Source organism: Aythya fuligula, chromosome 1 (genome assembly GCF_009819795.1).
Source record: "Aythya fuligula isolate bAytFul2 chromosome 1, bAytFul2.pri, whole genome shotgun sequence".
Classification (NCBI taxonomy): domain Eukaryota; kingdom Metazoa; phylum Chordata; class Aves; order Anseriformes; family Anatidae; genus Aythya; species Aythya fuligula.
The window spans coordinates 197223471-197241642 of NC_045559.1; positions in this window are offsets into that span (position 1 = coordinate 197223471).

The following is an 18172-nucleotide window of genomic DNA, read 5'->3' on the forward strand; positions in this document are numbered from 1 at the left end:
GTTCCTTCCATCTTATATTGAAATGTTTTGGAAAAGCTTCACTGAAAGTTCTTGTTCTGCAGTCATTTCTTGGAGGCAGAGGGAAGCCAGGATTTAGAGACTGAGACCTTCCAAGAGCATTATACACTGTATTTGCTTTTGCATGTAAATTTTTTCTGCATCCTCCTGCATCTATTATTTCCCCTTGTAATGAACCTATCAATTAGGCAGATGAAGCAAAAATAGCATAATAGAAATAGTGAAGTTTTCAAATTCTTTAGTAAGGGATGCACTTCCTTAGGGACTTGGCATAAAACCATTCTAGTTTTCAGAAACAGAAATGTTATTAACTATTTCTTGCCTCCATGTAGTCATATAAGTTTTTCCATGAGTAAGAGATGGAGTAGTAAACTCACTGAATTACAGCTGGCAAAGAATAAATGTTTTAAGGTCCAGAACTGTGATGGTTCTGCTCTAGTGACTGACTACTCCATGGTAACTATGGCCAGTGAAAGATGAATGCGTTCTTTTCCACTGAGCATCTTCACAGAAGTGCATAGAGATGAAACAGAATTGAGTACAACTGACATAGTGATCTACTGAATATGAAAACAACTTTGAAAAGATGTGGAGAAATCCCTATCAAAATGATGTTATTGCAACAGTGACATGATTGAGCCTGGATTTCATCTTCCAGAAAGCATAGGAAACTGTTCCCTTGCAATGAAGATTTTATTCTATAAATTAAATTGCTAAGATATAGTTTTTCCTTTCAGTTCTATAGCAGCATCCCAAAAGTATAGAAAAATCATTTTCTATTTTCTTTTTTCTTTTATTTATTTTCTGGTTTTATTTGCTGAGACTTGGCAATGCTGAACATAGAACTCTGACAGTAAATCGAGATGATGAAAATGATCAGACCTTATATTTACACCATTAATATATTTACACCATAAATATATTTACCCCATTAATATATGGTGTAAATATAAGGTCTTTCATTCTCTCCTATTCTTTGTCAACCTTTTATTTAAGGTGTTAAGGCATTGTTATGGCCACCAGAGCCATTACCTCTTTGGATAATACATGCCATAAGATTTCACCAAAGAGTTCCCTCAGTGTGAGAAAACATTGTACTAAACTTATTTTGTTCTCAGGCTGAATTTCTATGTCAGTGCACATTTTCTGTGGGTGACTTCTTAAGAAAGGAATTTGTGAATATGATTCACTTCAAGCAGCCACATGTGAAGATTGAACCTTCCCAGTTCTGATTGCACCAAAATGCACGGCGGGCAATAATCATACCCTCCTCATTAAGGCCCCAGTCAGCACCAAGCAGATGATTTCCATGTCAATTCAATTAATTAAGTTTCAGGGACAGCTGAGCCAGCAGGTCTACTGTGGAATCAAGGAAGCTCTATGTTTCCCTATACTCTATATTGCTGATATCTTAGAAATATCAGTTCTGGTACTGAACACCTAATATAAAGCATAGACTCAGGAGCTGGGCTGGCCCTAAGAAAAGACAAAATACTTTTATTAGCTGCATAAGTCTACAGGTTCTCAAGTGACTTCTTAATAGATTTCCCAGCAGACCTGCTCAGAGGCCTGACATGGCTTGTAATAAAGCTCCTCTTACACTAGCTTTATGCCATTTAATTTGCACTCTCAGTTCAGTATGGGTTTCCTGATATCTCAAATTAAAAGAACTATGTTGTAGCTCACTGCTGAATTTAAACTATGTGGAATTACTAGCGTAAACATGCAGTTAAGACAATACAGTACTCTTCGAGCTATGTATCAATGTATAAAGTCACAACTAAAGAATGCAGACAGAATATGTGAATTATTCATGAAATACTCTCAAAGAATCATAAAACTGAAAACTCTCATACTTCTTTACTATTCTCAAAACTTTTGGAAGTGCTGCAGTAAAGACAATTGAACTTAACCTTGAATAAATACTGTTTCTTTATACTCCCATCTTTGGTTTGACATCTACTATAAAAAAAGGAGTAGGGTCTAGTGCACAACTGAAAATGTTTGAATCACTGAACCTCAAGATGCACAAAGTTTGAATCTAATTTTTGTTGTATGAAAGTTTCTGTTCCACATCATCTGTTAGGTTCAGCATTTACCAATCTGGATTTACCAATAGACACACAAAACCAAAAATTTCTCATTGATTGAAAAAACTGGGCAATATGGACTACTGTGGCATGCAATTTGGAATTTTTAAACTATTTAAATTTAAATTTAAACAAATTTAAATTTGTTTCAGCTCACAGATAAAAAATATCTAAGGACAGAAAAATCTTGTTCTATCTCGCCTGATAAGCAAATAAATACATTTACTTCAGAAAACATAAAACTAAAAATATGAGATTACAATTTGATCTCCTTTGCTGTGTAAACTCAATCATGCATGTACAGTCTAGCATGCAGCATACTTCAGTCTTTCTGAACTTACCTGGCAAAAGGGAAGTCTCCTTGATGTCTCCTGAATTCTATGTTATTGCAAACATGTCTTTCAATGAATCTTTTTAATGTGTGTATCTGTATACATGTATATATGTGTGTGTATGTCTGTTTCTATATATGCAAAATAATTATTGCAGCCACCTTTGTTGATGATGCAATCAGTTATAAGCAGATTTAATCATTGCTGTGATAAAATATTGGACTTTTTCCTTCTCTGTCTTTTAAAGAAACTGTTACATTTTGATAGATTATAGGAATATTAAAACAGATATTCATTCCTTATATCTTTGGAGTTAAGTGAAAGGTTCTATTATAGAACTTACTTGTTACGTACTGAAGTTAATACACTTTTTTCAGTTCTTAAGGTGAAAAATGTGTGTTTCTAGTCTTTAGATAAGGGAAGCAACGTGCTCTCTTTAAAAGCAGGTTACTTGTTTACAGAGCTGAAATGTTAAAAAATAAAATAAAAATCTGAATATATATAAGCTGTTAAACCATTCTTTTCCATGGCAACAAAGGTTAATTGGAAGATTGTTTGGAACCATTACCTCAAGTATATAAAACAAGCACAGACTGAAAAAAAAAAAAAAAAAAACCAAACTAGAAATTAAATTCAAAAGTGAGTGTAACCATAAAATAAAATCCAACTTAATCAAAAAGACTTTCACCTTGTAGAGCAATTTTACAATAAAATTCCTTATCTTTTTGTTGTTTTATTTTAACAAACTCTGCTGATGTGCATGTTTTAGCAATATATATTGTCTTAGCAGCCATTGCTTCAACTACTTTAGCGTATTCCAAACGTGTCAATAACCAGTATTGCCAGATCACTGGACACCTAACTTGGGTCACTGTATGCCCAGTATATACTTTTCTGGGTAGGAGTTTTATACAGAGTCTAATGAGTATTTTAGGACCTGTTAGGGATTCCTGCTTTTAGGCCGCTTTGGAAGATTTAGGAAAATTGCCATCATCCTTTTTCCAAGTGCCGTTTGAACAAATTTTGTTAGTGTGCTAGAAAAACAGACTAACAGGAAAGTCCATCTACAGAGGGATTAACAAAGCTCTACACCAGTAACATCTGCAGTAAAAAACACTCCCAGAGGGACAGCAGCAGCTGAGATGGGGTAGACTCAGAGGAATACATCCTTTCCCATATTCACATACTGCCTGAATATATGCTCTCAGAGGTCTTGTCTGCTGGGTCAAGAATACCTGAGCTGTGTTTCATCCCACTGTTACCTATAACTGAGAAGATGCCCCGAAGAGGACTGTGCCATTTATATAGTTTGAATGGTACAGTAATATTGAAGATGGTGATCAAACTATACTGATGATATTTGATGCAAGTGACCAGTACAGTGTAGAATTTGCTACACATTCTCCTTCTGAAGAAAATTGTATTTAAAAATAAAACATTTAAGAAAACATTAGCGAAAAGAACATTATTTAAAGTAATGTGCATGGAATTACCAGATCCTAAAAGTAGTATTCCCAATGTCACTTCAATGCAGCTCTTTAAACATGGTCATACTTCTTTCATGACCACCTCTGTATTCACAGCTTTCAAGGAATTCATACTTTTTCACAGTATATTTCCTGATCTGGAAGTATATCAAGGGTGAAGACAAGAAAGCTGGGTACTGAGGAGTGACATAAATCTTTCAGTTACTACAGAAGGAGAACAGGAATTTACCATAAACTTCATTCTCATCTGTAGCATTTCACATAATTTCTAAACATAAGTGCATTCACAATGCTGATGAGAAAGAACCAAAGAACATCTGATTTTTTTTCATCAATACTTGAGGGAGAGAATGAAAGTGTCTCGGTGTATGAGTGATAAGCCACATTATGGCTATTGTCTGAGATGCAGGAGGTTCCAATTTCCACTGTAATGAGGATTTAATTACTTGCTACTGAAGTCTTATAGTCCAGTATCTTGTTAGTGGAGATGTGCTGTAATAAGAACATTTGATTCCAAATAATACTCAAGTACTGTTCTCAAGAACACTCAAGAATTTGAAAAGTGTGATTGTAGTAATATTTGGAAAGTTTTTTATATACTTGGATTCCTGGGCAATACTGGTTTAAAAAGTAAATCATACTGGAAATGTTTAGTGTTTTTAATTGCTTATGTTGTAAATAGTAACTTAGAATTGCACAAACTAGCTGTTGTATTGCTTGTTTGCAATGCATACCTGTAATCTGCAAGGCATGTATCTAACTTTATCATACATTACCAGTCTCATGGCACTTGATAATAAGTTACAGAAAACTGTAAATAGTAAGAGACAGAAAACTGGTGATGTTTTCATAAATGTATCTGTAAAGAACACAAATGTTGCCCCCAAGAAACTAAAATAGTAAACTGAAATATAGATATGTTATTCTTTTCTTCTCAGTAGATGTATCCTGGTTAAACAGAAGCATTGATATATTCTGCATCATCATTCTTGCCACAATGCTTTTTGACTTCTCAAATATTCATCTATTTTTCTGCTCTGCGTAAGGGGAGAAGAAACAAGGTGTGGAGTTCAAAAACTCCTGGGAGGTCACACGGGACTTTTTCGTCCAAAATAACTTGCTGCTGGAAGTTAAAACATGGGTGCAAATGAAGCTTATGATTCTGGGCATCACTTGATCCCCTGAAGGGACCAGACAAAACACACCAGCACCTAGGCACCCTTCATGGTATCCAGGCTGGGGCCAGCACACTCTCGGTGGGCGTTCCCTTTTCCTCTGAAGCAGTACTTACTACCCACAGACATGACGTGATCCATACTAAGCCAGTCCTGGTGTAGCAAAAGAGAACCTGGGACTGTTTCTAAAAAGGAACTGAGCTACATGAAAGTGTACAATACATGTATGTCTATGAGGTGTCCCTGGCCAAGGTGTTGGTAGCATGGCAGCTGAACAGGCCTCTGAGAGGAGAGGCTGGTGCTGTCCTGTGCTGGGCACAGCCTGTTGCAGCTGGCTCCAATGCCCCCAGCCATAAACATTAGAGAAAGAGAGGTGGTGTTTCAGGTATGAGAGCAGATACTGCCCTGTATACTGTGTATGAGGCTATGGTGAAGCAGGTGTTTCCCTGCAGCCCATGGAGAGGACCAGGCCGGAGAAGATATCCACACTTCAGACTATGGCCAAGGAAGTCCATCCTGTTCCAGAAGGAGTGTATGCCATGGAAAGGTCCAATTCTGGAGCTGCTAGGTATTGACTGTATCCCCCATTGGCCATCTGTGCTGCTTGAGGGGATGGAGAATGGAGGAGCCAGGAATGGAACTCAGTCTGGGAATAGGTCAGGGAGGTGTTTAAATTTTTGTCTTTGTTTCTCACCATACAACTTATTTTAATTGGCAACACATTCAAATAATTTTCCCTCAGTCACATCTGTTTTGTCTATGAGAGTAACTGGAAAACTATTTTTCTGTTTTTATCTGAGACTGGGAAAAGTAGTTTTCCATTTAGACTAGTCCAGTCTAAACCACTTAGCCCTACACTGTACCTGTCCTAGTGCCACCTTGACATCCCCAAATGATGAGTTGCAACATGACTAATATGTATCATGACAGCACTTTTTATAATGTTCTTCCTATATTAAACCAGTATCTTTTCTTAACACCTTCAGAGTAACATTAGGTTGTCATATTTGGCTTTGCAAAATATGAATTTTATGCAGCTCCTTTATATCTATTGAGATTTCTGGGATAGGTCGAGCTTGAAAAATCAGAGAAAGACTCACTGTAGATGTTAAATTGCCCATAAGTTTAAGCCTTTGGGTCTCACCTAGGCAATATTCTAACTCTGTGTGTTGGTTGTGTTGCATTATCTGATTAGCAATCTCTTTGATTCAAATAATAACCATAGAAAGTAAATAAGATTCCTTTAGAAGAGAATTACAAGAGCTATACCAGTTCTCATGACAGTCTACTGTAAACACATTTGAATTCTAAAAAAATAGTTTATATATTTTGATAAAACTTCTAAAAAAGAAGCTACTAAGATCTTACTAACGTATCAGTAATGTATTATTGTCATTGACTTAGGTCTATAATTTTCTGAGAAACTGAGTTTTGTTTTAAATATATGTAATGAAAGATTGAAAAAATGTTCAGTAAAAGTGCAGTTTTTGAATCCTGCCCTGGATTTGATGTAATATATAATATTTCAATCAGTGAATTCGGAATTACAACCATATGCATTTTATGTGACTTTATAAAGATTTCTATTGATAATGTATGTTTTCAAGCAGAGAACAGGTAAGAGAGAGACATGTTTTTCTTTGATGAACACAGATGAAAGTTACTAAAGATAGAGTATAAAACATCCTAGTTATGCACTTGATGGTAACTGACCTCACATGGAGGTTTGTATGGAGCCTGTATAACTCAGAATGCCCTCTGTGTCCTTCCCCACTGGACTGACACTCAAAGATGTGACTCTTGCCTGACACACCAACTTTTTTTCATTCTGTTGTCCAATTGGCCATTTGCTATGTGTGAACACACCATGCATCTGTGACCTTAGAGCACCCTCTGACTGACTTGCCACTGCCTCAGATTAGGAAGTGCTCATATGTAACAACATGCTGATATACATGTATATGGAGAGAATTTTGTACGCACAAAAAAATGAGTATAAGAATATCTATAAATAGATTTAATTTATTGAATATAACCAGGAAAAAAATCAGGACAATAAGGAAAGGACCATAAGTTTTCCCAAGGAGATGATAACACAAACCAGAAGAACCAGCCAACACATTTATAAATCAGAAAATTTTATTTTGAAATGAGTCTCACCCAGAGATGGCAGGTGATACAGAACTTCCCTTGTCCATGGCTTTGGGGAGGGAGTTTCCAGCTGCCTGTCAGACCGTGGTGCAGTACAGTCAGGGTCGGTGTGTGTTCCCTTGTCCTGAGGTCAGTGACTTCACAGATGGCTGAAGATGGAGAAATCTCCATCTTAGTGGCTGAGGAGGGCATGGGCACGGGGGTGCCATGGTCTGGCTGTGTCCCTGTCTGGCCCTGTGGCTTTGAAAGACAGCAGAATCTGAACAAACAAAGGGAGCAGTCACCCTCCATCCTCACAGGCAATCCCTGCCTCAGGCCAATGTAATTAGTCCCATGTCTTCTTGCAGCCAGGACGCACTTGTCCATATCACTGACCCCATGGAGACATGGGCCACGGCCAACCTGCTGCCTACTGTGATGTAGGCACTACAACTTTTTGGTTGGGATGGTGGAAGTCCCAGCCTTACAAAGCCTCCATCTTCTTCCAAAGCTGTCTCTCTTCTGCCTTGCTCAAATACAGTGTGACAGACAGCCCCCATAACTAAGTCTCATGTGGAAAATGGCAGACATGGAAAGCTTGCTCTTAACCCTGTCTGTGTGGGGACAATCTCTTGCCTGGAGCTGAGGTCCAACCACAGCCCTAGGTCCATCCCTTCCCACCTCCCCTTGGCCTCCTCCTTGCCGTCAAGGCCAGGGCAGAGTGGGGTAGAGTCCAGCATGAGTGTACAGATGAATAAATGCAGTGTCTAAGTGCTGGGGAGCAATTCAGGTGTTTAACACACTTGATCTAATCTACTTGGGCTGTCTTAAAGGCTGTGATCCTAATATCCTCTAATATATATCTGTAGTGTAGTTTGTAAAAGGACACAAGAACAATCTCTCTGAATATTAATCAACGTGTAGCTAGGCTGTATACTGAAGAAATTGTGTCTAGGTTTTTAATGGTTATTAGGGATGTGTTTAATAAGTGGTGCAATGCTTCTAAATGAAAAATTAAGAAATTCCCAATTGTAATCAGGTGAAATTTGCAGAGTAACTTGCTTCAGACTAGAATCCTCAAGGAGAATGCAGTCAAGCTTTCCTAATTATTCATTGTTGTTATTAACATAGATACAACTTTTAATTCCTTCATGAATGAATATTCTAAAATAATGTGCCAAGATTTGGCAATGACACAAAAGTTTATTAAAATTGAACTTTTAACCCATGTGTACTTTTAAGCTGTTGAACTTCATTGTCACCCATTTAAAATCTCAATCTCCAGTTTTTAAATGCAGTGCTAGATGAGATTCACCCATTCCTGAGAAGGCTGATTAAACCCCATACTGATAATTAGGTAGCTTTTTTCTCCAAGAACTTCAGATTTTAGTTTTCACATTATTCTATCTCTTAGTAAGACTGCTTCAGAAGCACTAGTGTATAAAGGGTGAAGAAGGAACTGCATTATTCAAGAATCAAAAGTAAACAGTATTGATAGATTGACAGTTGTGAAACACTATGATGATTACAGAATATCCAGAAATCTGAAGCTGCTATCTGAATGCTGAATATAAGATATTATTCATTTATCACTAATTTGAATGTTTTAAATTTTAGATTAATATTATGGTTCCTGAAAATGTTGAAATCATTTATAAGCAGCTTTTCTTGAGAATATCATCAGAGAAATGTATAAACTGGCAAAATTCAACCAAATATCTAAGAAAATTTCCTGAAAATTCAGACTCATCCTGTGATGTTATAATTCTCTGTATTATGAGTGGTGCCATGCACAAACATACTTTTTTTTTTTGTTGTTCTAGAAAATTGGGTTAATTAGGATGAATATTCTCATTTAGTTTTAGAGATTTAAGGCCGTGGAGTCTGCCTTCTGTCCAATACACTCCTCAGTAATGGCTGCATGACTCTAGTCTTGCAGATCTGTTAACTCACATTATGACTGCCTGCTTGCCTTAGAACTCAGCTTTACCTCCTTTATCTGTGTTACGGAAAGGGAATTGAGGGCTGCACTCTGAATCTCATCCTACCTTAAAATTGTGCACTGGCTTTTGGACAATGTTCTTAAGTCTCACAGTTTAAATATAGCTTTAAAATGCCTATGAAGAAAACAGAATACATTAAGTCTCATGTGGTGTTGTAGGTCAGTTTTGGAAGAGCCCAGCACTTTCTGTTACCTCAAGTGGGGTGTTAGGTATTGGCTAAAATATGTGTCTGTCACTGATACAACTAGTGAATACTTCATAATGCTTCATTTTGTTTGAGATTTTAGTAGCATTATTAGTTTTTACATTTTTGAAAGAAAAAAAAAATAGTTTCCTTATTTATGTTATACTATATTTTAATTAAAACAAAAATTCTGAATGTACTTAACTGTTTTCATCTGCAGTGTGTTTCCTTCTTTTCATCTTTCTGAAAAATGACTTGCATGCAATAAACTTTTTCTATCACCTCTGTCTTCACTGCAGAGAGAAGTAAAACTTATTCTTGCCATTCCTTGTAACAAAAGTTTCCATTTGGCCAGTAAGAATGCCAGCCTTCATACAAAGTGTTCAATATTGGTCGTGGTGATTTTCGTGTTTGTTTTGTTTTGTTTTTTCCTGAAATGAGAGAGCAACATGGTCTTTCTGTATTACCAATACAAATACTACAGATAGAAAGAACACCTGTACTGCTAGTGACACCAGCACCAAACTATCACTGCATGTTTTTCTTTCCTTTTAGCAATCTTAGACTTCAACAAATTATTTCATTTACAGGGTCACTCCTAGAAAAAAAGATAAAAACATTGGTCTTCATGAAGACTCCCTAAATGTACACCTATTTATTTGCACTTGATGAGTGCCATGATTACTTATGCTCATATTCATTAGTATTCCTTCATGTGCAATATGAGAATCAGGTAACTGAATTATAAGAAACAATTCATACATTGTATTCATGCCCACATTTTCTTTGCTTAAAATAAGCTTTGCCAGCTGATTCCATTGTCGCTGTTGTGGTCTCAGGTGTAGTGCTCAAAACTCAGTACTAGAGTTATTTTAACTTCTGTGATATCAGAAATTGTTTAGTGTTATTTTTTATTTATTTATTTTATTTATTTATTTATTAGTAATGCAGATACTTGCCCCAGAAAAGAGATTTCTGCCAAGAACCCCAGCTGAAGCAATGCACCTAAACTTGGCATTAGTGTAAGTATTCAGAAAAGCAATCCAAACTCCCTTACACAGTCCTACAGAAAGGGCTAAAAAACTTGAAAATGTTGCAAAACAGAAACTACTCACTGCTGTTGCTTTGATTTGTTATCTTGACAGGCTAATTATTTGAGTTTATTTCAATAGAAAAATACATCCCTGAAAACAAAGGCATTTTCAAAATTCACATTTGCATAGCAGCGAAATGAGACCAAAAACATAAGTGCAGAGTCATGAGAAAGAAAGGATGAATAACATAATGTGTTTTCATGTGCTCTTTTCACAATATGTCAATAACAGACATGAGAAGACCCAAATCATGTAGTTTAAGAATATGGAATTATTTAAGAATATGGAATTAGCAATTCTTTGACAGGAAGAGGAAAACTGAGTCTTAGTACTTTGTGATAAGAGCTCCTGCAAGCAGCAGAATTTTTATTTACCTTACTGTCTACAAGTGGGATAAATTCATTAATTCCTTCTAGCTGTCTTAATTCTGTGGAGCTGCTCATTTGACTTCAGGACAAAAAACATCTGACAAGAAAGCCATTTTTATGAACAGCCTTAGAATGTATATATATATATGTATATATATATATATATATATATATATATATACTTATTTACTTCATTATTACCGTAACATTTTTTCTAATCTTTTTATTTATTTATTATTTTCTCCTTAACTTTTTTTTTTTTTTTTTTCTTTTTTTTTAACATGGCATCTGAAATAACATGATCTGAATATTTGGGAAATTATGATAATTTCACATTCTATAACCTAACTTTATAAAACCTATAATATATTAACATTTGTTCAAACTTCCAAAACTATGGCACTTTTGTTTCCACAGGAAGTATTAATTATGGTCTGGTGTTTTTACAAGAGCAAAATGATATGATTTTCCCTACTGATTCTAAGGAGAAAGTGTCTCTGAATTGTCAAGCTCATTGAAATTCTAACGCCCCATGCAAATAAATGTTTTAGATTATTTTTGTAATTTTCAGACCTCTTGGCTGATGCACTCCAATTTTGAGAGTTATTGTGCATTGGAGAACAACATAACAGAAACTGCTCTGTAACTTATGACTTTTCTCATAACCACATGACTTTCCTGATTGCTTCTGATTCTGAATAAGCAAAAAACATAAGTGGAAGTGAATAAAGCCAAAGGGATTTGTGAAATTTCAAATTATGTTCTCTATGCATTGCATATATCCATGTGGAGGGATGCATTTTGTCTTGTTTTATGTTATGGACTTGTGTCTGTGACAGCTGACAAGATGTTAATTGATTTTTTTTTCTAAATACAACTTCTATAAAGCTAGAAAATGCTATCTCTTCTTAGAGAGAAATCAATAAAGAGCAGTTAAATCAAATGCCATGGCTATGCAATGTAGGATACTGTGGCTGAGAGAAAAATGGAATCTTTTCACTCCCTTGTTCACCATCTTGCTCCTTTGTAACCATTGCCTCTTGCCTGTTGTCCCATACATACCATTATGCCACAGTTATCTATTATACACATCCGCTAAGCTGCGTGTGCAAGTCTGAGAGCTCATTGTATTAATGGTGTCCACTCACAAGTGAGAGCAGAATGATGCCATCACATTATCCATTTGGTATATCTGACACTTCTCACATTTAATACAAATTATGAGTAATGTAGGAAGGTTAGGGGAGCATTTTTTTTTTCTCTTCCAGAAACCCTTTATCTTTTCTCATAGAGTCATTCTTCAGAGCATAAGGACTCTTAGCATCTTTAAATTGGAATTGCATCAGCTCCTCATAGCGTGGGATGAAAGCTATTGTTACACTCTTCCTTGCTGATATTTCTTATGTATTTTCTATTGCATTTTGGCTACTTTGTTCACTGATAAAAAATTATGAATATTAGTTCTACACACTGTTAAAGAGCTGTCAACCCCTTAAATATAGCGTGTACCCATGGGGAAAAGTCACAAATTCCTACAGAAAGAGTGAAACCTTTTGTCTAGCCTTCCCAGAAAACCACAATATATCGTGGCAATAGTCTCTTTGGAGAGTCTGTGCCACTTTCTTGGTCCAACCGTTTTTGCATTTTCTTATTGGAATGCAATCAACAAATGCAGACTGCGTTTCCTATTTTACTTAGGACACATATAAGCTGGCTGGATTTATTTATTTTTTTTATATATATATATATATATATATATATTTTTTTTTTTTTTTTGTCAGTATCGTTTCCTGATAGAAAAGGCAGCAGAAAAAAAAAAATAATTAAAAAAATATTTTCTTTCTGCTTAAGTCAAATTACTATATTTTGAAATCTTGTGTCGTTTGTTTTCAAGAAAAAAATATATTTGATTTTCTCCACCAGCTAATTGCCTTTTAAGTATTATATTTGGGTCTCTCTCCTTCCTTATCAATCAGTTTCGTTAGAAGAAAGCATGTAACACAATTCAGTGTTGTTTTTCCTCTAATATGCTTGGATCTATAAGGGTAATATAATCATTCAAATGGGTGCTGGCATGTATATGCAGAGAGCTACCAAGCTCCAAAGTTTTGGGGTAGCAATTCAAAAGCATAATCTTGCATTGAATTTAACTGAAAATAAAACTGAATTAAGTCAGCTAAGACAAACTAAATTTTGCTTCAGTTCCCATTTGGAAATTCCAAATCGTGTCATTTTGACTTTTTCCTTATCTAAATTTCCATCAGTTGTAGATCAATTCATTTTGAATTTTTATTTCATTATAGAAAAGTCAGGTTTCATATTTTCATTCAAAATCTTAAATCATTGATAAATTATTCACGATGAAAGATTATTATTATGCTCTGTTACATATGAACCTCTTTAAAAATTAAGTAATGATTCCTACAGGTATTTCCTTTATATCCCTTACAGTTAAAGATACTGACAACATGGTTTTCTTTCTTACAGTGAATGAGGCAGGAGTCCTCTGTGATCAGGAGCTCAATCATGATAAAAGGGGCAAATGGAAGTTTTACAACTAATCTTAATTCTGGTTGTTCTGATGTTGGGATTAAGAAAAAGTCAAAACTACTTCAGCTGAGTCTTTCTGTTTGTACCTCATTTAATGTGAGACTCATTTAATGTAGGGTGAACTGATCATTTTTCTTCATTAAAGGTGCCTCTGAAGTCTGGATGATGCCAAGTTCTACCATTTTTTTCTGAGCTCTGGCAAAGCTTTGCAGTTTCATGAGGCAATGTTGAAATTGCAGAATGACTACAAACTACTGATGAAGGAAGAATCTGTGCCTCATAACATTGAAGACATGTGACACTTTTCATAGGTATTTGTGATACCTGTTAAAATTTCCTTTGCGATATTAGAAACATTCTTTTAACAATTTAATGGTCTTAACCATTTGACACAAAAGGGAATTTTTGAAGTCTTCTTTTGTATTGATTATTTTTCTTTAATTATGGCACCCTCCTAGAGGTTATTCCAGAGTGCTGGAATAACTAATTCAGATTAGATTAGTACATTAGAATAACTAATCTACCTCACAATATCCTTTCTCTTGTGGCTGGTGGACTCTTGAAGGGTTTGCTATTTTTGTTTTGGAGATGAATGAGAAAGATGAGAATTTTGTTTTTTGTCTTCCTTCCTTCCTTCCTTCCTTCCTTCCTTCCTTCCTTCCTTCCTTCCTTCCTTCCTTCCTTCCTTCCTTCCTTCCTTCCTTCCTCCCTCCCTCCCTCCCTCCCTCCCTCCCTCCCTCCCTCTCTCCCTCCCTCCCTCCCTCCCTCCCTCCCTCCCTCCCTCCCTCCCTCCCTCCCTCCCTCCCTCCCTCCCTCCCTTCCTTCCTTCCTTCCTTCCTTCCTTCCTTCCTTCCTTCCTTCCTTCCTTCCTTTCTTCCTTTCTTCCTTTCTTCCTTTTTCTGTTCTTTCTTCCAGAGAATGTTCAGGAAACCTTAACCAGCTTTCAGTTAATTCTGTTCTCTCCAGCCTTAGTCTTCTCTGAATTTTGTGTATCATGGCCCAGAAAATATATTTTGGCCCTTCTGCATTGCCAGCATCCTCTATTCCCCAATAGTCTATGTATATAAATCTACCTTACTTCCCTTCACAGCTCTTGCTCTTCTGCTTTTAGTGTTTAAATCAGTTTTCTCCATTTCTTGATCCTAGAAGAACAATATCAAAAGAATGGAAAATAAATGTTCCTTGTTCAGATAATGTAGACTCACCACTGCTAACTCTCTAAGACCATCTGGGCCTAAAGCTTTGACAATCAGTTATGATTTGAAACTTTGATTATCAAAAGTACAGTAACAGTCATATTGTTTATATAAAATATGCATCTGCTTTACTAAAGTCAAATCATAAGCCTTTGTGGACGATAGTTTTGCAAATAAAAGGTATACTCATTTGATTCAGTGTAGGCAAAATAATAATTTATTTTTATTTTTATTTTTATTTTTATTTTTATTTTTATTTTTATTTTTATTTTTATTTTTATTTTTCATATGTTGAAGATAAGATTTGACTTGCATTTCATAGAAAAGCATAGGCTTTGTAAAGCATGCATTGTAGAATGTCTCCATTCAAGGATTTGCCAAAGTAATGGGTTACTGCAAATGCTGTCTTTGAAAAGCTGTCGTCTTCAGTAATAGCTAGTGCTGTTAGGCTCTGCATACTAAGCTTGATGCTTTTCTTTGACCATAAAATGCTTAAGTAGTTTCCTCTTTTTATTTTTTATTTTTCCTAAAACGGCCTAGAAACAAAAGTGAAATTAACCTTGAAGACGATCATTGCTACATTTTGATAGAAGGAAGTATGATCACCAACAGCCCCAGTGAAATGAAGGATTCTGGACAGTATCAGTGCTTAACCTCCAATGTGTTTGGCAGTATATTAAGCAGAGAGGTGTTCAGTTTTCATGTGAGTAACTTTTTTTTTTTTTTTCTATTCACACAGATGTGTCTGATTTTTATATTGCTTGATAATGCTCTAAATTATAATGTAAACATGCTACAAAAAGCCACAGTGCCTACTGAGTTCATTGGTTTAGGATTAGAAATACAAATGCTTAGTGGGAAGGTGTGGTTGGATTTTTTTGGGCTTTTTTTCTACAGGCCAGTCAGTTTCACCTCTGTGCCTGGCAAGTACATGGAGCAGATCCTCCTGGATACTATGCTAAGGCACATGGAAAATAAGGAAGACATCGGTGACAGCCAACTTTGAGCTTTGAGCTCTAGGGCTCTGAGCAATGTGGTCTATTGAGAGGTGTCCCTGCCCATGGCCAGGGATTGGAACTGGTTGGGTTTTAAGGTCCCTTTCAACGCAAACCATTCTTTGATTCTGTGATTTTGACTTTAAAAATAGAACCAACTACTAGGGAAAATAGTACATGATGACAAATGAATACTTCTCAATGATATATTTCACTGATGGCTAATTATCTGAAATCACTTTGCCACGCTACCCAAGCAGGAGAAAAAGTACTGCAAATTTAGGCATAGAATTGGATAAATTGCATCTATATTCCAAGATAGTGGACATCTATAGCGATGTGTATGTGAACATTAGAGTATTGCCAGTGGGAGGAGGGGAGCAAGTGAGTGCCTGTGTACGGTTTGGCTGCCAGCCACAGCACAAGAATATAAAAGTTTTATGAAATAACCTGTGCTAAGTACACGTACATTGGTAGGTTTTAGTTTGATCTCTGCCTCCCCCAAGTCTTCTTAGTACAAATTTGAATAGCCTATAGGTAGGATTTAAAAATTAAAATTTAATATTTATGTCTCAACAATGGATACTACAGGTACCTATAAGTGAGTTAAAAAGGAAGCATATCTCCTCAGTGACTTGAAACTGATAGGAAATTGAAAAAAGAGTTTACAAAATGACAAAATCTACCAGTGTATTGGGTTGTATGGCAACGTTTTGATAGGATGGATGCTGTAGTGGTGGCCTTTGTGAAAAGAGATCAGAGTCTGCCCCTGTGATGGACAAAGTCAATTTCATCTGGCTCCAAAATGGACTGACCCACTGCTAACCAAAGCTGAGCCAGTCAGTGACTCTGGTGGTGCCTCTATAATAACATACATGTATGTTAGAAAGGGAGCAGCAGCTGGGAGAAAGGAGTGAGAAAAATGTGAGAGAAAAAAAAAATGCAGATACCAAGGTCAGTGAAGAAGGAGGAGGAGGAGGTGCTCCAGGTGCCAAAGCAGAAGTGCCCCTGCAGCCCATGGTGTACCCATATTGGAGCAGGTAGCCAACTGCAGCCCATGGAGATCCCATGCCTGAGCAGGTGGTTGTGGCCTGAAGGAAGCTGCCACCTGTGGAGAGCCCATACAGAAACACACTCTGGGCTGGAGCTGCAGCCTGTGGAGAGGAGCTCACACAGGAGCAGGTTTTCTGGCAGGAACCTGTGGGGAACCTGTGGATAATCAATACTGTAGTCCCTGAAGGACAGCACCCTGTGGAATGGATCTGTGATAAAGAGTTAGTTATGAACTACAGTCAGTGGGAAGGACCCATACTGAAGAAGTATGTCAAGGACTGTATCCCATGGGAGAGGGATCACACACTGGAGTTGAGGGAAGGAAAAGTGTTAGGAGGAAGAAGTAGCAGAGATGAAGTGTTACGAACTGACCCCAATCCCCATTCCCTGTCTCCCTGTGTTGCTCAGGGTGGGAAGGATGTAGAAGAGTCAGGAATTAAGTCGAACCTTGGAAGATGAAGGGCATGGGGGAAGATGTTTTTAATTTTGTTTTATTTGTCACTATCCTACTCTATTTTTAATCGGCAACAAATGAAATTAATTATCCCCAAGTCAAGTCTTTTTAACTATGACAATATTTGGTAACTGATCTCCCCATCCCTATCTTGACCTACAAGTTTTTCATCTGATTTTCTAAGCCCAAGGAGAATGAGAGAGCAGCTTAGTGGGTAGCTGGCATCTCCAAGGTTAACACCACACAATCTGCCTTCCTTTGTATGTCTGTGCTGGGTTCCACAGCATCTATTTGGAACAGTGTGCTGCAAGTTTGATTGTAACTTAGGATGTATTTTTGCATACCTTTGCTAGATGTACAATCTCTATTCCATTAGGTCACAAAACAAAATAGTTTTCTCCATCTGTGGATTATTTAACCTCTCACTAGTGTGCCACCTCTGTGGTTATTCTAGGATTTAGCAAGATTTTTCCTCTTCTGTTCCTGAAATATAGATATGAAAAGCACATCTTACAAGACATGTAGAAAGGAATAAAGTAAACAACATAAGATGCTGGGCTCAGTAGAACGGTTTAGTTTATGTAGGTGTTGTCTGTGAACTGCTGCAATTTAAAATGTTTCCCTTAAGATTAAAAAAGCTCTTATTTTCTAAACATATTTTTTCAAACTTTGAAAGGACTATATGCAACCTATTCCCTGTAACAAAACTCAGTTATATCCTCTAATGCACATGGATATTTATGTATAAAATGGTCCATTTTTTCTCATTTAACCATTCTTTTTAGCTCTTTAATCATCACCTTAAGACTCCTGTTTGCCTGTGGGTTGTGTCCTGCTTCCATCTCCCTTAGGGTGATATATAGTCCTAGCAAGAGAAAGGTCCAACTGTGATCAGAAGGAGCATAATAACCTCACATATCAATGTACATTTCTTTCTTGACAAACGATCATCATTTGTCCTGAAAATTCCCTGCATCACATGGTCCCCTTTGACCTTTTGGTCAATAAATAATGCATTTTCACTAAAGTAATTGTACTACCTT